Here is a 23,674-nt window from a genome sequence, read left to right as displayed (position 1 = left end):
TCTCTGCTTCCATCTCTATTTCTGCCACAGTGACCTCTCCATTTATGTCCCCATCTTGCCACTTCTGAGTGACCGATGTCAGCTAGTTGAGTCATTTTGTCTCCTTGGCTGTTCATTGGCTCTTCTGTATTGGATACTTTCTGGTGGGCATTAACACGTGAAACAAAGATTTTCATACTTTCCACCCACTCCCATATGTTCATTCATTTGCCTCCACCCATACCTCTTGCCTTTGTCCTTCTCCTTAAAGGCCTCTAACCAGTTGGCCAGTCTACTTGCCATTGCCCGTGAGTCTATATATTCTCACCCCAGGCCACTTTTCTGTCTGCATAAAATTCATAACCAGGTGCACGACTCAAAGCTCTGTCTGTTAAGAAGATTTTCCCTTTTCATTGTCAAGGTCACCCCTAAGTGTGGCTATAATGAACTCCGTTGTTTTTTTCAGCTTGCATTCACATACTGAGCTGACCTACTTATAAGCAAAACTTTGGTTTTTTTCTCCTTCTTAAGTTGGTCTTATAGGATACCCCAAACAGCTATAGATGTGAGCTGAGGAAATGATGCTGGTATGGTGAGTGCCAGGGAAGTCTTGGCTGCCTGCTTTTAGCAGTCTTCTTGTGCCTTTTGGTTCTGTTTCATTTTGATCCTTGATGTGCCATTCCTATCTTATAATGGATTGCTGCTATGCTCACCTGGCTTTATGACCTGGTGAGTCCTAGTGATTCCAGATCATTATGGAAAGTCTGGACACATGGTGCCCAGTGATGAAGCATTGTATCTCTTAATAGGACACAGTTGCACACCAGGAGCTGTTTTTCTAATACCATGGCCTTCCTGCAGAACTCTAGGGGCCTGCATTTTGATTCTCTTCCTTGCTATAAACTCTGTACTGCATCTTTTCCCACCATTGGTACCTCCAACAGCATAGGGATTGCTTGCACTGCAGCCTGGACTTGCTGCAGAGTTGTTGCCCCTACTCAATACTGGCAGCCTTTCATGTCAACCAGTATATGGGCCACAGCGGTATTCCTGGGTATAGAATGTGTTACTTCTAGAATCTGAAGGAGCCTACCAGACATTGTGCTTCCTTTTTTGTAGTCGGGGATGCAAGATGCAGCAATTTGTCTTTTGCTTTGGAGGGGATGTGTTGGCATGATTGCGACCACTGGACTCTTAAAACTTCACTGAAATGGAAGATCCCTGAATATTTGTAGGGTTTTTCTTTACCCTCTTTGGAACACATGTACCTCACCAAGTCCTTCAGTATGCTAGCCACCTCTTGCTCATCTTGCAAGATCAACATGTATCACTGACGTAGTGGATCTATATGCTGTTCTGAGTCCAGATCTCTGCAGACTGTATTATGATAGAGTGGAGTTAATATAGCCCCAAAGCAAAACCATGAATGCATTTTATTGTTTGTTCCATGTGAAAGTGAACTGCTTCTGATCCTCTTTTCTGATTAGGATAGAAAGGAACTTATTTGCCATATAAATGGCTGCATGCCGTTTACCCAAGGCTATATTTATCTGCTGCAACAAACATACTACATCTAGCATGGCAATGTGGTCATGGCTGCTACTTGTTTGAGCTTGTGGTAGATCCAACTGGTTCCTGCAGGGGCCAGACTTTTGAATTACATGGATATATATAGGGACTACTGCCCTTGAATCTTTGAGATCCTTAAACGTGACACTAATCATTGCCATTCCCTTTACCTCTGCCCCCTACACAATTTTGGTTTTGATTTACACCCAGAGGATGGAGAGCTATTTTCAGAAGGTTTCACTTGGCCATTGTCTGTCTGATAGCTCTTACTCCTCAGGTCAAAGATCCAGGGTGGGAGTTACCCCAACTGCCAAGTATGCCAATCCCATTTATACATTGAGGGACTGGGGAAGTGACTGCCGGGTAGGTCTGTGGACCAGTGGACCCATTAAAAGCTAGACTTTGGCCAGGACTCCATTTATTACTTGGTTCCTGTATTTCTACTGCTGTATTAGGGCCATAATGATGCTCCATGTTTCTGTATACCAGTATCAAGTCAGATTCTGTGACCCATAGTCTTTGAAATATCTGGATATTTTCCTTTCTCCACTTTATAGTTGCCTGAGTAAATGGCCATAGGTTCCTTTCGGGATGGACTTGGGAATAATTTTACATATATATATGAGTTTAGATCTGAAAACTGGCTCAGGTCCAGGAACTGGGAAAGGGATGGTAGGTTTTTATTGGTGCAATCACCCTCAGCCTCCTGCTTATCCAATTCTTGCCTTGTTTTGATTATATATATTAAGCAGCACTGATTTTGACTACCTGTCTGTTTTTTTCCTTATGGCACCATATTCTCTTTTTTTTTTTTGAGATGGAGTCTCACTCTGTTGCCCAGGCTGTAGTGCAGTGGTGTGGTCTCAGCTCACTGCAACCTCCACCTCCCGTGTTCAAGTGATTCTCCTGCCTCAGCCTCCCCAGTAGTTGGGATGACAGGTGCCCACCACCACACCTGGCTAATTTTTGTATTTTTAGTAGAGACGGGGGTTTTCACTATGTTGGCCAGGCTGGTCTTGAACTCCCGACCTTAAGCGATCCACCCACCTCAGCCTCCCAGAGTGTGCTGGGATTACAGGAATGAGCCACAGTGCCCAGCCTGCACCATATTCTCTTAACTATCGCCACAGCTCCCTGAAAGTTAAGTCTTATTGGCTGTCTTTCAACATGAATCGTAATGGTAAGAGTTCACTCGCTTCTGGTGTTTAAGTGCCACCACCTGGCCCCTATTGCTATCAGTGAGCCTTTCCTTTAGAGGAGCGCAACCACTGAACTTCTTAGTGATGCTGGTGCCTCTCTCCCCAGTATATTCCTGACAGCTTTGATGAATGGTCTCTCCTCACATGGTATACACAACTCTATCATACCCACTTTCCTGAGCCTTTTAATCCTGTCCTCTGCTCTCTGCTATGTCAATTCAGTCATTTCAGCCTGACTTAGGTTGGGCCATCATTTTCTCCAGGCTGCTAGGAGCCACCCTGACAGCAAGTTTATACCATCTCCCAGGTCCCTGCCACAGTGTTAATTCTCACATCCTGAGACAGCCCCTTTCTCAACCAGTAAACTTGACCTTACTCAGTCTAATGTTCCTGCTTGCTTTTTTAAGCACCTTGAAAATCTAGCACTGTGGTTTATGCCAGTCCTGCTGGTACCCTGGCTAATTCTTGCCATTCTTTTGGGGATTATAGTCTCTGTTCTCCTTTATGAGGTCCAAGATGTCCTTGGCAGGGTTAGCACTGGCTATTATCATGGCATCTAGGAATGCAGATGGGGACAGATCCTGAGGGAGCCCCTGTGTTGCCTTGCAGGTGACAGACCTCTGAAGTGTGCTTCTGCACAGCAGGGAGTGCTAACTCATCCCTGAAGACTCAGAGTTCAAAGAATTTGGAAATGACAATCTTTGGGGGCAGCCATCTATCCCTAACCTGTCTATCAGGCCTCTAGGTTTTCCAAATCAGGATCCTGACCTTGGCATAACAGACCTGCCTTGGCTGAGCATTCAGCCACCGTGAAGCAGTGGTCTGTAGCCATCCTTAATTTGTTCTTCATCTTTTACTGCCTCCCTTCGTAGGTGATAAGGACCTGTTTGTGAGCTACTAAAGAGCCCTCTGACCTTCACGCTTAGTTTTCAGTTGTTTGTTAGCTGCCCTTTCTAGGGAGCCTGGGCAATCTAACAGCTAGCCAACTTTATTGTTCTTGTTTTTTTTTTTTTTTTTTGAGACTGAGTCACCCAGGTTGGAGTGCAGTGGCGCGATCTCGGCTCACTGTAAGCTCCGCCTCCCAGGTCCACGCCATTCTCCTGCCTCAGCCTCCCGAGCAGCTGGGACTACAGGCGCCTGCCACCATGCCCGGCTAATTTTTTGTATTGTTAGTAGAGATGGGGTTTCACCATGTTGGCCAGGATGGTCTCAATCTCCTGACCTCGTGATCCGCCCGCCTCGGCCTCCCAAAGTGCTGGGATTACAGGCGTGAGCCACCGCACCCAGCTATTCTTGTATGTTTTGTGTTCCCCTTCCCAAATATCTGAATCTTTACACCAGTTTGAATGTTCCTCTCTGGGAACATTCTCCCAAGTCACAACTTGTGTGTTAACACTTGGGCCACCAGCTTGTGCCAGGGCCTGTCATGCCTCATGTACCACCTGAGAGCTTCATTGTCAGTTGGGCAGTAAGCTCTCTAGTTCCTAAGCCCCATCTTACCTCCTGCTTTCTTAGTCAATTTCTGGTACCAGCTGTGCCAGTTTGAGTCCTTCAGGAAGCAGCTGCTGAGACAGGACTATAAGAGATATGTGAAGTAGGAGAGGACTTCTGTGAAAGGAAAGGGAGAGGAGGCACAATTGTCAGGGAGAGTCTCAGAGTGCGATGCAGGTCTGACAGAGTCTCAGACAACACAGTGAAGACTCAAACAAAAATTGTTCATTAAAGGAGTCCTGCATTGGACAGAAGTGGCCAGGCCTTAGTGCCTATGTTATCAGCAGTCATTGGGTGGGGCTGCCCAGGAAGAGTGTGACTTCAGCTTGAAAGCTGGGCATCCTGAAGGGACTGCAGTAGGAGGCTGTCAGCTAACTGTGCACCTAGAAGCTTATTGGAAAGTTATTTCATAAAGGTTGATACAAGCGACATACCTCCATGGCTGCCACATGTAGTAAGCAAATGTTAGGTATTATTGTTAGGATGATTTTGATGACATTTTTCTTTTTCTTTTTCTTTTTTTTTTTTTTTTTTGAGATGGAGTCTCGCTCTGTCACCCAGGCTGGAGTGTAGTGGCGCAATCTCGGCTCACTGCAAGCTCCGTCTCCCAGGTTCACGCCGTTCCCCTGCCTCAGCCTCCTGAGTAGCTGGGACTACAGGTGCCCGCCACCATGCTAATTTTTTTGTATTTTTAGTAGAGTCGGGGTTTCTTTTTTTTTTTGGTAGAAATTACTTTTGTGTTAAAATATTCCTTAATAAGCTAGCAATTATTTATGTGGAGGAGCGTCCAGAAAACAGGTTCATGACTGAATTATCCTTGTCCTTGATTATAGAGATTCATGAATTACACACATAACACTATTCTCTGGAGTAGCTGTGAAGCTCTACGAGGCTGTGAGGTTGGAGGCGCTTCTCCCTGCCTGTTAAGCTGCTCCCATCACATCACGACAGGATGGACTTTTTCTCTTTTCAATTAAATCTTTACAACAGTTGGAGTGCTCTTTCCAGAATGCATCAGTTCAAAGGCTTTGCTGATTTCATCAAAAGACAGATTGTGAGTCACAAATTCATCAACTTTTATCTTTTTGGACATATATTCAGACACCAACTTTGGGACACTTTCTACACTCTTCCATCCTCCAAAGGCAGTGCCTTTCCATGTGTGACCTGTTACCAGCTGGAATGGACGAGTGGCAATTTCTTCACCTGAAGCAGATACTCCAGCCACCACGCTGACGCCCCAGCCCTTGTGACATGCCTCAAGTGCTGCTTTCATGACCTTCACATTACCAATACATTCAAAGGAATAGTACACAGAGTCGGGGTTTCACTGTGTTAGCCAGGATGGTGTTGATCTCCTGACCTCGTGATCCACCGGCGTCGGCCTCCCGCAGTGCTGGGATTACAGGCGTGAGCCACCGTGCCCGGCCTTGATGACATTTTTCTAAGTTGCGTTGATTCTTTATGAATAAAAACCTTTTAGACATTTTTCTTATTTTCTCTTGAATATGTTTTTGTTTGTTAATATGTAATATTGACTAAAATTGAAAACAATATTTCAGTGTGGTCTGGCACATAGTAGGTGTCCAGGGAATGTTGGTTGAAATGAACCATGCAGTTGATCAGTATAGCATAGAACATGATAATCCCCACTCTCCTTATTCTGGACATTTCTAGCGCAGTTTGAGATTGCATTAGCCTGTTTCCTGATGACTTTTTCTGTAACAGACAATTCAGTAGTTTGGGTCTTTTTATTTTATTTTTTCAAATAAATTAACTTTTATTTGAAAGGAGACTACTTTTCCCCACATGTATCTTCTAAGGATTCTATACTGTATAGTAACCTGCTTATCCATAGTTCCAATACCAAAATTTCTAACAGCAAATTATATAGTTGCTCTAGGTAATAAATAAGGGTTGTCCTTCACTGATTAAGGGAATACTTCAATAAATTTAACAAAGAAATCACACTTTAGTTTTTAAGTTTTGACAGATGTATTTTATTTTTTTTGGAGACAGAGTCTTGCTCTATCATCCAGGCTGGAGTGCAGTGGCGCGATCTCAGCTCACTGCAACCTCCGCCTCCCGAGTTCAAGCGATTCTCCTGCCTCAGCCTCCTGAGTAGCTGGGACAGCAGGCACGCACTACCACGCCCAGCTATTTTTTTGTATTTTTAGTAGAGACAGGGTTTTGCCATGTTGCCCAGGCTGGTCTTGAACTCTTGAGCTCAGGCAATCCGCCTGCCTCAGCCTCCCAAAGTGCTAGGATTACCGGTGTGAGCCACCGTGCCTAGCCAAAGTTTTAAGAGATGTATTTTAAATACATGTTTCATAGGAGTCTGCAAGCTTTTTATCTCTAAAAAATTACTTAATTTTTAGGGCTCAAAAATTCCATTCTTCGAAAGAAATGTCCAAGTGTTTTCTTTTATAGCTTCAAACTTTCTGCACTTAACTACTTGACTGTTCCATGTCACCCCAAACATGACATGACTGAACTACTTTATGTGTTACTGTCTTCCTCAAAAGAAAGTTTAAAAAGGAGTTCTTCATAAATGCAGATCTCTAATACAATATCTAACACAAAAGAAGCTTTAAAAAGATAATTTCTTATTTGATTAGCTAGGAGTTTATGTTAGTAAAAGAGAAAAAAAAGAAAATTTACGGAGTGTAACACTAGGGTTGCTTTTATACTCAAGACGTTTACTCAAAATGACAACAATTACGTCTTTAGGAGTATAATGTAGATACTAAATAAACCAAAATTTTTTTTTCTTAAAGACTAGGAAGAATCAGAAGCTTGGGGACATCCAGAATTTAAAAAAAAAGAGAAAAAAGAAAATAAAGAGGAAAAAAAAGTCCTTCATTACAACCGTTTCAATATCAATAGCGTCTTGGGCTGTAGGAATGAGATCTTGATTGTGATCTGTATCGACTATAATAAGGAGAAGGTGATTGTCTTCTGTACTGGTAATCATAGTTTTCATATCTGTCATATCCATGATCATATCCTCTGTCATAGTAAGAATCTCGACATCTGTGACCACCTCCACTGCCGCCTTTGCTACCACCTCTGCCACCACCACTGTGAGTTGTTCTGCCCATATAGATGCCTGGTGTAGGTGTGTGCATTCTCTTGGTAATAGAATAATCCACCCGAATTTCTTCTGTCATCCAGCTCCTTTCTGTTTGCCCTTACCATAGCCTCCTTTGAGTCATCTATTCCCTCAAAATACACAAAAGCAAATCCTTGAGATTGCCCAGTTTGCTGATTGTAAACTACATTGGCACCATTCAAAGGTCCATATCGAGAACATACTTCACGAAGATCTTTGTCTGTTGTGTACAAACTAAGGCCAAACACTCTAAGGCAAGTGTTGGGATCTGGATTTGCCCTTCTGCCAGTGTGTCTTCTCCGGTTAGACATTGGAGAATGACTTCGGCTCCTTCGCTGCAAGTATTCTGGTGTATATGAGCTACTTCGTCTCCTGTGAGAGCGGGATCTGGATCAAGTGTGTAACGTCGATGAGAATGCCTCCTTGACATTTTGATCTTGATCGAGAATGGGATTCAGAGTGTTTGGAAACCCTTGAAGGACTAAGAGATCCTGACCGTCTCTCCAATTTTACACGAGCAGGAGTTCCTGTTGGAGATTTTGACTGAGAGTGAAGACTCATTTACTTAGGACCCATTTATTCTTCCAGATTCTTTTAATTCTGCTTCACTCTTGCTTTCTACTTCTCTTCATTCTTGAGTTTTTCACTTTTTGTACTTTGTGTATTCTTTCCCAATTCAGACAATTCAAAATAGCCTTAAAAAAATTCAAGTGCTTCTATCCGACCAATCTTCTGTTCAGTTTTTTTCCCCCATTCAATTTTAACTTTCTGATCCTTAATACTTTCCACTAGCCTTCTTTTATCTTGATTTATTTTCAACATTTTTGGAAAAAGCTCTTCAGTTTCTTCATGAACATTAACTATGCCCTTGAAGTTGTTCTCCTCTACATCACTCATGTCTATGAGGTGCTCCCCAGAACTAAATATGAGACGAGTCTTGGCTCGAGGGCCAACGGCCTAATCAACCTGCTGACCAAACTGTGGGAGAGAGGGAAGAGTTGGCAACAATGGCCGCTCCACTCCACTCCCACTTGGTTGCAGGCTCCAGCAAAATTGTGCTGGCCTATTTTATTTTTATTTATTAATTTTCTTTTAGTTTAGGTCTGTTAGAGATGATTTAGTTTGGTATTCTAATATTCTAATTTGGTTAGATCTTTCGAATACTGATTCTTTGATCCAGCAGATTCAGCTGTCATACTTTTCTTTATATCCATCACATATTTCATTATTGTGCCATAAATGGCCACATCCAAATCATTAATAAAAATGTTAAACAGGACCAGGCACAGTGGCTCACATCTGTAATCCCAGGACTTTGGGAGGATCACTTGAACCCAGGAGTTTAAGACCAGTGTGGGCAACATAGTGAGACCTCATCTAAATTATTAAAAAGAAAATGTTAAATAGGATAAGACCAAGAATCAAGCTCTAGGCCATGCCACTGGCGATATGCCTTCAGATGGATAGATATTTTTGGTCAACACTATTCAGCCTGTTAAAAATTGACCATATTGAATATGACCCAAATTTCTACCTTTTTTTTAATTTTTTTTAAGACAGGGTCTCACTGTTGCCCAGGCTGGAGCGTAGTGACTCAGTCATTGCTCACTGCAACCCCTGCCTCTTAGGCTCAAGCCATCTTCCCACCTTGGTCTCCCCAGTAGCTGGGACTATAGATGCGCACCACCACACCTAGCTAATTTTTTTTTTTTTTTTTTTTTTTTTTGTAGAGACGGGTTTTCACCATGTTGCCCAGACTGAATTTCTACATTTATTGCTTAAAAGACAATGAGTATATATCTTTTTTTTTTTTTTTTTTTTTTTAAAGATGGGGTTCATTCTGTAGCCCAGGCTGGAGTGCAGTGGCATGATCTTGGCTCACTGCAACCTCCGCCTCCCAGGTTCAAGTGATTCTCCTGCCTCAGCTTCCTGAGTAGCTGGGATTACAGGCATGCACCACCATGTCCAGCTAATTTTTGTATTTTTAGTAGAGATGGGGTTTTAACACATTGGCCAGGCTGGTCTTGAACTCCTCACTTCAAGTAATCCACCCGCCTCGGACTCCCAAAGTGTTGGGATTACAGGCATGAGCTACTGCGCCAAGCCGACAATGAGTATATATCTTTATACATCTATCTATCTATCTGTCTGTCTGTTTGCACCGAGCCGACAATGAGTATATATCTTTATACATCTGTCTGTCTGTGCCCAGCTGACAATGAGTATATATCTTTGTCTGTCCGTCCGTCCGTCCATCCATCCATCCATCCATGCATCCATCCATCCATCCATCTTTTGCAGACATGCACTAGACCAAGGCTAACAAGGCATTGAGGCAGAAAACGAAATGAAGCTATTTGGCTATAGATGATTGCTGCTTTCCTTTCTAAGTAAGCACTTGCTTTTGGCTTTTATCTGCCAGTAATCAGCTGGGTGATCTTGGAAAAGTGACTCAGCCTTTCAGGATTTGAGATTCTTAGCAGTAAAATAATATGATTGGGAAGTTTGTAGAGACAAAGCAGAATGGTGTCTGTCAGAAGCTGTGGGGAAGGGGAAATGGGGGATCACTGTTCAATAGGTAGAGAGTTTCAGTTTGGGAAGATGAAAAATTTCTGAAGATGGTTGGAGGTAATGGTTGCACAACTGTGTGGACATATTCAATGCCACCAAATTGCACACTTTTAAAAATAGCTAAAATGGTAAATATGTGTATTTTACCACAATAAAAAAAGAAATCAGATAATAAATTAAGAGTAGGCTGGTATTGAACAATAGTAACAATAATGTTAAGGAACCCCACTGCCTTTCTTGTTTTTAATTATATAAATATAATAAAAAACGCATATCAGGCTTAATGGTGAAATACTGAAAGAATTTTTATTAAAGTCAGAAACAAAAGGAAATGTCCACCTTCACCATTTTCAGAGGAACTGTCAGTGTAATTAGACAAGAAAGAAAGAGATCATTAGAAAAAGGCAAGTGGTTTGGTGGAGGGGCCTCATTGAGATCTTTCAATATGAATTAGAGAAAAGGAAGGGGAAGGATAATGGGACCCCTGAACAGTCTGTGAGGGAGTGTTGTGTGTGTACATGCATGTGTATGTATAGAAGGGAACAGAATAAATCAGTTGAGACCTGGGGGAAAATATGATTGAATTAGATGGCCCGCAGAATCACCATTGAGAATAGGTAAATGGGAGATAGAAGGCAAGTTTATGGGATGTATGTATCTGAACTTTTCTATATGCTGCTTCAATCAGAGCACTTTTCTGTGAGCTCCTATTGGGATTCTGCTGTTAATAGAGGTTTTGCTGTTTAGAGTTTAGAACCATTGGCTTAGAACTCTGGATTCTTCTGACAGAAAAGTTTACTATTTCAGGTTCAATTCAGTAGTTAGTGATCAGCATAGTTCCTAGAACATGGCAAAGTGATTGAAATTGTCAGAACAATCATTGAAGAGATGGGCATATAAATAATAACAGCAAATTTGTCTTCTAGACTGTGTCATCAATTATTGGAGGATTGGAAGCATATCTTGTATCCTACTTAGCTCCTCTTCTTTGACTCTCCTGCTATTTGTGCTCTGTTTTCATGCCCTCTGTTCTTTGAAGCAACAGTAGTTACGTGGAAAAAGGGGTGAGTTTGCATACCATCACACTTTGGTATGCAGTAGAAGTGCCTTCTTCATATTTCCATTTTGTCACACAGAATATTAAAAAGACTTTACTCAAGAGTTGAGATTTAACAAAGTTAATAATTTTTATTGCTTCATCAGTCAAGTGAAACTGACATTTTAGAACAACTGAGAGTGCATGGCAGTGAAGAATAAGACTACCAGTATAGTTTGGTATTGCTGCCTTGATTAGTGCTAAGGTACAAGCAGTTCTACCCATCATTTCTATTGTGCTTTCACTGCAGTTGTCAACATGGTGAAAAGGGCATACATACCAAGATGTGGATTCCCGTGAGTCTGTGGAGTACAATTTGAGAACCACTGGAGTAATCTGAACTCATCCCATTTTTTGTTTGAATGTTGCAACCTGCACTTTACCTCATAAGATTACCTAGCCTGTTTAAAAGTTTTTATAAATTCAACAACCTGGTTAAGATAAACTCTATTGAGTGTTTAACTGACTTAATCATTTTAAAATGTTTTAATAATACAGTGCTTAATCTATACCCTTCATGATTTTTCATCTGAACACTTTATTGTTTGCTTATATATACTAATTCTACCCTGATGATTAAAAAAAAAAAGTTTTAGGCTGGGTGCGGTAGCTTATGCCTGTAATCCCAGCGTGAGGAGGCCAAGGTAGGAGCATTGCTTGAGCCCAGGAGTTCGAGACCAGCCTAGACAACATCTTGTCCCATCTCTACAAAAAACAAAAAAGTCAGGCATGGTGACACGCACCTGTAGTCCCAGCTGGAGGCTGAGGTGGGAGGATCACCCGAGCCTGGGGAGGTCAAGGCTGCAGTAGCTGTGATAATGCCACTGCACTCCAGCCTGGGTGATACCAGATCTTAAGAAAAAAAAGTTTTAAGGCTTGCATTTCATACTTATTTACTCTGAACAAATCTTTTTAAAAAATGTATCAATTGATCTTTATAAAAAAAAATTCCCATTATCAGAATAAAAATTATGTATTGAATGTGATTCCAATATAATTAAAAAACGTTTTGCAAAAGGAGTCACAATAAGAAATGTCTGCTTTATTAAAGTTGCAGATTAATACAAACACATGGTATCAGTAAGAACTCTGTCATTGTCAGGATTGCTATAGTTTAGGCCTCTTGTTTCTCAGTCCTCAGGCAGCTGCAGTTGCTCTGTATATCACATTACGTAGCTTACCTTCTGTTTCCCATTGAAGAAAAATGAGGCATAGGATGTGCAATGATCTAATGTTAGGTACTTCCTTGACCCCATCAATCTTGGTGGATAAATAAGAAAAATACGTTTTAAGCTTTGAAGCATGATTTCAAGCACTTGATAGTGTTTCAGCAGTAGTCTTAGTAAGTGGACGAAGCCAGTGATTTGGCCTCCCTTGGATGGATAAATGAAATTGCGGGTTGCCATGAAGACCCATCTCACTCAACAGCACATGAGATACATATGAATCCTTGCCTTGGTAATGTTCTGGAGGTGAATATTAGCATAGATCTAAAAATAACCTACTCTTTTACCCTGATATATGATGCCATAGTCACTTGTAGAGTACAAAAACGTATACAAATCTTGCCACACGTTGGTTACAGGACACCCACTTCTCAGAAACACCTCATCAGAAAGCACGTACAAATCATCAACTGTCATTGCTTTAATTTTGACGTGAAGCCAATCAAGAGTACAGTAATACTCTTGATTCTGCATATCCAAACAAAGTCACAGCAACAAGCAGATGAACTGAAGATAACTTCAAGAGAGGCTTCATGATACCAGGTCCAAAGCAATGACCTCTCGGCGTGCAGACAGCAGAATCACAGTTGATCTTTGGAACATTCAGATCCTGTGAGATGCTTGCAGGAAAAATCTTTGTTTCTGTAGCTTTTTGGAGAAAAGGCAAATAAATTTAGGATTAGTGAAATATTTTCAGCAGGCTCTTGAAAGGAGTTAGAAGTAAGTTGCATTATAGTATTATATGCATTTTGTCATTGTGTAGATCATAGAGTGGTTTCTGTGTGAAATTTGGGGCTTCCTTAGGAGTTAGGAGGGACTGCTTTCATTTAGTATACTCTTTATTTAAGAAAACTTGTTAAAATCTGTCATAAAGCAAATTTGGAAATAGAAACAAATTAAGTTTGTGTTACAGATTAGATTCCTCCTCCTTCTCCTCCTCCTCCTCTTGGTCGTCTTCTTTTTTGACAGAGTCTCGCTCTGTCATCCAGGCTGGAGTGCAATGGTGCGATCTTGGCTTACTGCAACCTCTGCTGCCCAGGTTCAAGCAGTTGTCTCGTCTCAGCCTCCTGCGTTGCTGGGACTACAGGCGTACGCCACCACACCCGGCTAGATAGTGTATTTTCAGTAGAGATGGGGTTTCACCGTGTTGGTCAGGCTGGTCTCAAACTCCTGACTTCAGGTGATCCGCCTGCCTTGGCCTCCCAAAGTGCTAGGATTACAGGTGTGAGCCACTATGCTTGGCCCTTTTTTTTTTTTTATAAAAGCAACAGGGTCTTGCTCTGTAGCCCAGGCTGGCGTGCAGTGGCTCGATTGTGGCTCACTGTGGCCTTGACCTCACACTCAAACAAGCCTCCCATCTTGGCCTCCCAAGTAGCTGGGACCACAGACACACACCACCATGCCTGGCTAATTTTTTACTATTTTGTAGAGACAATGTCTTCCTATGTTGTCCAGGCTGGTTTTGAACTCCTGGGATCAAGCAATATTCCTGCCTCAGCCTCCCAGAGTACTAGAATTACAGGTATGAGCTACCATGCCTAGCCAGATTAGATTCTTTAAAAGCAAATTCTAGATGAGGTATCAGGTTTCTTTTAATGTATTGAAATTTTGCTGTATTGATTTTTGCTGGAAATAAGTGGCAGTTGGCCAACCCTAATCTGACCCCCCTGGAAACTCCTTTCCTATCATCTGCTACTCTTTCCCTCCCTTAATCTGTGCTTTGTTCTTGCTGTCCCTCTGTTTTTAACTAACTCCCTCTGAATTCCAAGATTGCTCCCTGACATCCAGATCTTGATGTGACTCAGTGAGACTTTCTCTGGCTGCCTAATTTAAAATTGTAACCCCCTAACCAAGTGCAGTGGCTCATGCCTATAATCCTAGCACTTTGGGAGGCAGAGGCGGGTAGATTGCTTGAGCCCAGGAGTTTGAGACCAGCATGGGCAACATGGTAAAACCCAATCTCTACAAAAAATGCAAAAAGCTAGCCGGACATGGTGGTACACGCGTGTACTTCCAGCTTGGGAGGCTGAGATGTGAGGTTCACCTAAGCCCAGGAGGTCAAGGCTGCCATGAGCCATGATTGTGCCACTGCTCTCCAGCTTGGGTGACAGAGCGAGACACTGTCTGAATAAAATAAAATAAATTTATAACCCTCAAATTTTCCTCTCTCTTTCTTTATTTTTCATCTTAACACGTCATCTAGCATATCATATATTTTACGTGTTTATCTTGTTTATCATTCATTTCCATCCATTGGAATGTAATCTCTGCGAGTGCTCAGGTTTTGCCTGTTTACTTGCTGTTTCATTTCCAGTGCTTATACTCAAATTCAACAACCTTGTTAGATAAACTCCACTGAGTGTTTAACTGACTTAATTATTTAAAAATGTTATAATAATAGAGGGCTTAATCTGTACCCTTCATTGTTGAAGGAACACAGTAACCAGGTGCTCAAGTATTGGTTGAGTGAATATTTATATAAATATGAATTATGTGGAGATTTTTATTGTAATTATGTTGTAATGAGATTTGACCCCAAAACTTGCTATTATGAAGTATTTGTAACCTAACTCCTTGCTATCCTCTTATTTTCAACTTGATCTAGGCCTTTAGTAAGCTAATACATTTGTTGAATGGATTTGTCAATCAGTAAGCTTCAATTTTTTTCCTGCAGAAATACATTTTTGTTATATGATGTAACAGTTATGTACGTTGAAACAGCCAAGAATTCGTTTTGACCTTTTGCAGATTTTACTTAAGAAGATTTTGAAAAATTTTATTGCTCTTTTTTAAAAAATTCTTCCTATCTTCATTTAATATTCAGTTCAAAGCTTTTCATGAAGTCTTGTCAGATAATTCTAAGCTGTAATAATTGTTTCCTCTTAGTTTCTATAACATTAATTTATGAAAATACTAATATTTGTAAAACCATTGCATCATTTATTCATTTGACAATACTTATTGACCCATGTACTCTAATTTGCTGGCATATAGTTGTTCATAGTAGCCACTCATGATCCTTTGAATTTCTGTGGTATCAGTAATAATGTCTCCTTTTTCATCTCTGATTTCGTTTGAGTCTTCTCTCTTTTTTTCTTAGTCTGGCTAAAGGTTTGTCAATTTTATTTATCTTTTCAAAGAAACTGACATTTGTTTCATTGATCTTTTGTATTGTTGTCATTTCAAATTCATTTCTTTTTTCCTTTTAATTTTCAAATTCATTTATTCTCTGATCTTTATTACTTCTTTTCTTCTAATTTTGGGTTTGGTTTGCTCTTGCTTTTCCAGTTCTTTAAGATGCATCATTAGGTTATTTATTTGAAGGTTTTTCTTTTTTGATGTAGGCGCTTTTAGCTATAAATTGTCCTCTTAGTACTGCTTCTGCTGTATCCCATAGGTTTTGGCATGTTGTGTTTCCATTATTATTTGTTTCAATAAAATGTTCAATTTCCTTACTGGTGATTCAGCAGTATATTGTTTAATTTCCATGTGTTTGTATAGTTTCCAAAATTCCTCTTGTTATTGATTTGTAATTTTATTCCCTTGTGGTCAGAGAAGATGCCTGATATTATTTCCATGCTTTTGAATGTTTTAAGGCTTGTTTTGTGACCGAACATATGGTCTCTACTTGAGAACAATCCACATGCTGAAGATAAAAATGTGTATTCTGCAGTTATTGGATGAAATGTTCTGTAAATATCTATTAGGTCCATGTGTTCTATAGTGCAGATTAAGTCCGATGTTTCTTTTTTTTTTTTTTTTGAGATGGAGTCTCGCTCTTGTCACCCAGGCTGGAGTGCAATGGCACGATCTCGGCTCACCGCAACCTCTGCCTCCCAGGTTCAAGCACTTCTCCTGCCTCAGCCTCCCCAGTAGCTCGGATTACAGGCATGAGCTACCAACCTGGCTAATTTTTGTATTTTTGAGTAGAAATGAGGTTTCACCATCTTGGCCAGGCTGGTCTCGAACTCCTGACCTCATGATCCACCCGCCTTGGCCGCCCAAAGTGCTGGATTACAGGCGTGAGCCACTGCACCCGGCCCAAGTCTGATGTTTCTTTGTTGATTTTTTGTCTGGGAGATCTGTCCAATACATGATCCATGTACTCTCTCAAGACCGTGCTTAAGTGCTAGATATAGAAAAAGGAATAAGACATCTGTGCCATCAAGGAATTAAAGGGCTAGTTGGGAAGGCAAATATGTAAATGAGTAGATACACCGAATTCTGTGAAGATCATCAGTTCCATCTGGAGAGATCGAGGAAAGCTTGACTGAAATGGTGACACTTTTGTTTAGTATTGAAAAATTAACAGGAATTCTCCAGATGGATAAAGATGAGAGGGGCGTTTTAAGCAGAGGAAAACCTGGGCACAAACGTGTGGCAGTATGTGGAACAACATATGTTATCTAATTTGGGGAACTGCAAATAGTATGTTATGCTAGTTTTGTAGGCTGAAAGGAATTGAGGGCAAGAGGTGAAGTAGATACTTAGACATAGGAGCTAGATTATGAAAGACATCATATACTATCAAAAGTAGTTTTTTTTTTTTAGCAAGGCATGGGGAACCAATGAAGAATTTAAAATAATAGGCCAGGCACGGTGGCTCACGCCTGTAATCCCAGCACTTTGGGAGGCCGAGGCGGGTAGATCACGAAGTCAGGAGATTGAGACAATCCTGGCTAACACGGTGAAACCCCATCTCTACTAAAAATACAAAAAATTAGCTGGGTGTGGTGGCTGGTGCCTGTAGTCTCAGCTACTTAGGAGGCTGAGGCAGGAGAATGGCATGAACCTGGGAGGCAGAGCTTGCAGTGAGCCCAGATCCCACCACTGCACTTCAGCCTGGGTGACAGAGCAAGACTCCATCTTAAAAAGAAAAAAAAAAAAGGAGGCTACTTGGGCATATTTGGGCTTTTTTTTTTTTCGTTTTTGAGACGGAGTCTCGCACTGTCGCCCAGGCTGCAGTGCAGTGGCACGATCTTGGCTCACTGCAACCTCCACCTCCTGGGTTCAAGTGATTCTCTTGCCTCAGCCTCCTGAGTAGCTAGGACCCGGGCTCCCACCACCATGCCCGGCTAATTTCTGTATTTTTAATAGAGACAGGGTTTCACCATATTAGCCAGGCTGGTCTCGAACTCCTGACCTTGTGATCCACCTGCCTCGGCCTACCAAAGTGCTAGGATTACAGGCGCAAGCCACCTCGCCCGGCCTATTTGGTTAAAGATTTAGAAAGATTATTTTGTTGTCTGTGTAGCAGATGGGTTGAACGAGGGCCAGAATGGATACACGGTTATCATTGGGGAAACTATTGAGGAAAACAAAGCCAGGGAAGATAATATAAATTAGAGTAGTAACATCTAGAATGGATAGGAAGGGATGGATTCAAGAGATAATTACTGATTTATGAGACAGAGTCTCGCTCTGTTACCCAGGCTGGAGTGCAGTGGTGTGATCATGGCTCATTGGAGCCTCGACCTCTTGGCCCAAACAATCTTCCTACCTCAGCCTCCTGAGTAGCTGGGACCACAGGCATGTGCCACCATGCCCGGCTAATTTTTTTGTTTTTTGTAGAGACAGGGTCTCCTTTTGTTGCCCAGGCTGGTCTTGAACTCCTGGGCTCAAGCAGCCTTCCCTCTGTGGCCTCCCCAAATGCTGGAATTATAGATGTGAGACACTGTGCCTGGCCACAAGAGATATTTAGGGTTTGAATTGTTAGGATTGATTGGTAGGTAGGCCTGGTTCTTAGATGTCTGGGTTTGGATGATTGAGTGTATCATTCAGGCTTAGATGAGGAGATGGAGTGCAGAAGACATACTAGGTTTTAGGGAGTAGTTAAAGCCACAAGGGTGAATGAGACCATCCAGTGAAACCATGTAGAGTGAAGAGACAAGAGGTCATGAGAGAGAACATGAGACTGGATAAAAGTCACATTTAAGGCCGGGCATGGTGGCTCATGCCTGTAATCCCAGCACTTTGGGAGGCTGAGGCGGGTGGATTGCGTGAGGTCAGGAGTTCGAGACCAGCCTGGCTAACATTGTGAAACCTGTCTCTACTAAAAATACAAAAATTAGTCGGGCATGGTGGCGCACGCCTGTAGTCCCAGCTACTTGGGAGGCTGAGGCAGGAGAATCTTTTGAACCCAAGAGGTGGAGGTTGCAGCGAGCTGAGATCGTGCCACTGCGTTCCAACCTATGCAACAGAGCAAGATTGTGTCTCAAAAAAAAAAAAGTCACATTTAAGTGACACAGTGGCATAAAGTCCACAAAAGGAGACAAAGAAAAGAAGAGGAAAATCAATAGAAAGTATCAAGTTTTTATAGGAGCAGAGGAGGATAGTTTTAAAAAAGAGTGTTCCTGTGGATAGGCTAAATAAAAAGGATTTAAAGTGTCTATTAGGGGGCACAGCTGGCTTGAGCAATTGGAAACAAGATGCAGGACCCCAACACAGACACTGAATGGAATGACATCTTACACAAAAAGGGCATCTTAAAGTCTGAAAGAATTGGAAGAGGAGGCAGAAGAGGAGCAGCGCATCCTCCAGCAGTCAGTCGTGACAACATAGGAAGATATGACTTTGGAGGAGCTGGAGGATCATGAAGACAAGTTTAATGAGGAGGATGAATGTGCTATTGAAATGTACAGACAGCAGAGACTGGTTGAGTGGAAAGCAACTAAATTGAAGAATAAATTTGAAGAAGTTTTGGAGATCTCAGGGAAGGATTATATTCAAGAAGTTACCAAAGCCGGTGAGGGTTTGTGTGTCGTCTTGCACCTTTACAAACAAGGAATTCCCCTCTGTGCCCTGATAAATCAGCACCTCAGTGGAGCTGCCAGGAAGTTTCCTGATGTCAAATTTATCAAAGCCATTTCAACAACCTGCATACCCAGTTATCCTGATAGGAATCTGCCCATGATATTTGTTTACCTGGAAGGAGATATCAAGGCTCAGTTTATTGGTCCTCTGGTGTTTGGCGGCGTGAACCTGACAAGAGATGAGTTGGAATGAAAACTGTCTGAATCTGGAGCAATTAAGACGGACCTGGAGGAAAACCCTAAGAAGCCAGTTGAAGATGTATTGCTGTCCTCAGTGCAATGCTCTGTCCCCATGAAGAGGGACAGTGATTCTGAGGGTGACTGAGGCTGCAGCTGCTATCACTTTCTTGTGACAAATTGTCTGGATTTTTTTAAAAAGGAAAAAGTAAGAGTGAATTCTTCTGGTTTTTAGTTTTGTACAAATTATGTTTCAAATCTTTACATTTTAGAAATAATCATTGCTGGGCTGGGCGTGGTGGCTCACGCCTGTAATCCCAGTGCTTTGGGAGGCTGAGGCAGGCGGATCACCTGAGGTTGGGAGTTCGAGACCATCCTGACCAACATGGAGAAACCCTGTCTCCACTAAAAATACAAAAATAGCCGGGCGTGGTGGCGCATGCCTGTAATCCCAGCTACTCAGGAGGCTGAGGCAGGAGAATCACTTGAACCCAGGAGGTGGAGGTTGCGGTGAGCTGAATCACGCCATTGCATGCCAGCCTGGGCAACAAAGAGCAAAACTCCGTCTCAAAAAAAAAAAAAAAGATAGAAATAATCATTGCTGGAAATTCTGTTAAATATTTTGGAACTCTTTTTTAAATTATAGTATTTCCTTTAAAAAAATTAAAACCAGCTATTGGTATGGCACATGTGTATTTTCCTCATTTATATTTTAAGTAAGCCATAAAACCTAGTCACTATTTTTTGACATGTAACTATAAAAAGAATATTTAGTTTTAAATCAACGTGAATAAATAAAAAAAAATAACGTGTCTGTTAGGATTGGCAATTAGAAAGTCATTGATGACCTTAGGTAGAGCAGTTTTAGTAGATTGAAAGTAAGAATTGATAGTAAGTAAGGGTCAGTAATTTTTTTCTTTTAAAAGAATGTGGCTGTGAAAGGAAGGTGAAAGGGCAGTAATTAGAGGGAAATGTAGGGTTGAAGGAGAGGTTTTAATGTTTGTTATCAAAAGATGTTGTGGATGTTTACAGACCATAAAAGGGAAAGGTTGAAAAGACAGAGGACACAGGCACTTAGAGTATGTTGTAAAGTAGATTATTTCAAAATTGATTAATGTATATATTGGGAAGTAAACCAGTTAAGTAGACTATGAATGTTTGGGGTATATGTTTGTTGTAACTTATTAGAACAGCAATCACCAACATATAGAATATTCAAACTCAATTTTAGAAGTCATAGGAAACTAAGATTTTCTAGACCAGTTTCTTTATTGAACATATGAGGAAATTGAGACCTGTGTTTGTACTTTTGCCTTTTAAGTTATTAATTTTATTCAAAATTATTTATGTATTTATTTGTTTGTTTTTGAGCTGGAGTCTCACTCTGTTCCCCAGGCTGGAGTGCAGTGGTGTGATCTTGGCTCACTGCAACCTCCGCCTCCTGGGTTCAAGTAATCCTCCTGTCTCAGCCTTCCAAGTAGCTGGAATTACAGGTGTGCGCCACCACACCCGGCTAATATTTTTTTGTATTTTAGTAGAGACAGGATTTCACCATGTTGCCCAGGCTGGTCTCAAACTCCTGAGCTTAGGCAGTCCACCCGCCTGGGCCTCCCGAAGTGCTAGGATTACCGGCGTGAGCCACTGTGTCCAGCCTCAGCTGTGTCTTTAATGTATAAGCTCGTCAGAGCTTTTCTTTTCTTTCTTTTTTTTTTTTTTTGAGATGGAGTCTCACTCTGTCACCCAGGCTGGAGTGCAGTGGCATGATCTCGGCTCACTGCAATCTCTGCCTCCCGGGTTCACACCATTCTCCCACCTCAGCCTCCTGAGTAGCTGGGACTACAGGCGCCCACCACCACGCCCGGCTAATTTTTTGTTTTTGTATTTTTAGTAGAGATGGGGTTTCACCGTGTTAGCCAGGATGGTCTCAATCTCCTGACCTTGTGATCCACCCACCTCGACTTCCCAAAGTGCTGGGATTACAGGCGTGAGCCACCGCACCTGGCCGAGCTTTTCTTTTTATAAAAATAATTTTTAAAAGACACAGTAAGGTAGAGTAGGGCTGCAGAGAGGACATCATGGAATTATGTCATAAATTCACACAATGGTCAGGTAATTTGATATAGTTCACCTTTTTAGCTGGCAGCTTTAAATTAGGTCATTTCATGGTTCTATTTGTCCTTTTGGCATTTCTTTAATGACAAGTGTCATTTTTTTTTGAGATGGGTTTTCACTCTTGTTGCCCAGGCTGGAGTGTAGTGGCATGGTTTTGGCTCACTGCAACCTCTGCCTCCTGGGTTCAAGTGATTCTTCTGTCTCAGCCTCCCAAGTAGCTGGGAGTACAGGCGCCTGCCACCAAGTCCAGCTAATTTTTTTTTTTTTTTTGGTATTTTTTAGTAGAGATTGGGTTTCCTCATGTTGGCCAGGCTGGCCTTGAACTCTTGACCTCAGGTGATCCACCCGCCTTGTTCTCCCAAATTTCTGGGATTACAGGTGTGAGCCACCGCATCTGGCCAGGAAAATAATTTTGAAGTCAGCCTTTTCCATTTTTGGGCGGCGGGTGGCAGTGGGGGGGTGTGGGGGTGGGTCCTCAATCAGATACTTAATGTAACAGCAAAGAAACAAATTCTTCCTTGACTATCCAGGACGATTATTCCAGATGACCATCCTTTAGATTTAAATAGCTACTAATGGTCAGTGTAAAAGAATTGAGAAACTGAGTGCGGTGACCTATAATCCCAGATGCTTGGGAGGTTGAGGAGGAGGGATCACCTGAGGCCAGGAGTTAGAGACCAGCCTGGACAACATAGCAAGACCCCATCTCAAAAACAAAGACTAGGCACGGTGGCTCATGCCTGTAATCCCAGCACTTTGGGAGGACAAAGGGGAGGATTGTTTGAGCTCAGGAGTTCAAGACCAGTCTGGGCAGCATACTGAGGCTCTGTCTCTAAGCTAAACAAAACAAAAAAAGAATTGATAAAATGTTTTGCAAATCTGATGACCTACAACATTTTTTGTTTGTTTGCTTGGGAGTGGAACCTTTGGGTCTGCCTCCGCATTGCAGTACTATCTCCCCACTTGCCAACACTCATCCCTGGTTTATGCTTTTCTTAAGAGGTGTTCAACAATTTAATACCTACTAGTTCAGCTTTTTCATTGAAGAGGGAGTAATAATTACACCTTACAGAGTGCTTCTTTTTTGATTTTCATAACAAATAAAGGGTTGCAACAGATATTTTTATTATCCTCATTTAAGAAGAGAAAAAAACAGGTAGAAGCTAAGCAAGTTTTCTAATGTCACACCATACTAAAAGATTGTAAATTCCCATGGAAAGACTTATTCTGACAAAATTATCAATGGGTAGTGTATTTTTTATGAAATTAAAAATGAAATTATAAGCCTGGGAAATGTTATTGAGGAATGTCTAAAATTCTATTGCTTAGCTCTGTTAAGTAGTTGTAGAGTATTAGTCCCTAATTAATAAACCAAATAAGTAAGATATGCTATTTATTGAGTTGGAAGTTTTAATATAGAGTATTGCTAAGCACTTTTAAATCATTTGTTAAAAATAAAATTGGTTAGATGCAGAAAAGGCTCTTGATGGCCGGGCACGGTGGCTCACGCCTATAATCCCAGCACTTTTGGAGGCCAAGGCGGGCAGATCACAAGGTCAAGAGATCGAGACCGTCCTGGCCAACACAGTGAAACCCCATCTCTACTAAAAATACAAAAATTAGCTGGGCATGGTGGCGTTTCTGTAGTCCCAGCTACTTGAGAGGCTGAGACTGGAGAATCGCTTGAACCTGGGAGGCAAAGGTTGCAGTGAGCCGAGATTGCGCCACTGCACTCCAGCCTGGGGACAGAGTGAGACTCCGTCTCAAAAAAAAAAAAAAAGGCTTTTGATAAAATTCAACATCGTGGCTGGGTGCAGTGGCTGTTACCTGTAATCCCAGCCCTTTGGGAGGCCAAGACGGGTGGATCACTTGAGGTCAGGAGTTCAAGACCAGCCTGGCCAACATGGTGAAACCCCATCTCTACTAAAAATACAGTATTAGCCGGGCTTGGTGGCAGGCACCTGTAATCCCAGTTACTTGGGAGGCTGAGGCAGGAGAATTGCTTGAACCTGGGAGGCGGAGGTTTCAGTGAGCCAAGATCATGCCACTGCACTCCAGCCTGGGTGACAGAGCGAGACTCTGTCTCAAAAAAAAAAAAAAAAAAAAAAAATCGAAAAAACAACAACAAAAAACCCTTTCAAGTAAACTAGGTATCGAAGGAACATACCTTAAAATAATAGCCATCTATGACCAACCCACAGCCAACCTCATACTGAATGGGCAGAAGCTGGAAGCATTCCCTTGAAAACTGGCACAAGACAAGGATGCCCTTTTTCACTACTCCTATTCAGCACAGTATTGGAAGTCCTGGCCAGGGAGATCAGGGAAGA

General features: G+C 41.8%; 1 protein-coding gene and 2 pseudogenes across 2 annotated transcripts in view; 2 read left to right on the top strand and 1 right to left on the bottom strand.

Annotated features, from left to right (window-relative positions):
- The window catches only part of ZFYVE9 (zinc finger FYVE-type containing 9), a 206,470-nt gene that overhangs the window by 12,183 nt on the left and 170,613 nt on the right, over positions 1 to 23,674 (top strand). The window lies entirely within an intron of this gene.
- LOC129036571 (transformer-2 protein homolog alpha-like) lies at positions 7,118 to 7,911 on the bottom strand (annotated as a pseudogene).
- On the top strand, positions 18,390 to 19,380 carry LOC129036576 (phosducin-like protein 3; annotated as a pseudogene).

Source organism: Pongo pygmaeus, chromosome 1 (assembly GCF_028885625.2).
Source record: "Pongo pygmaeus isolate AG05252 chromosome 1, NHGRI_mPonPyg2-v2.0_pri, whole genome shotgun sequence".
NCBI lineage: Eukaryota > Metazoa > Chordata > Mammalia > Primates > Hominidae > Pongo > Pongo pygmaeus.
The sequence above is the reverse complement of the archived record's forward strand: the minus strand, read 5'-3'. Positions and strand labels throughout refer to the sequence as shown.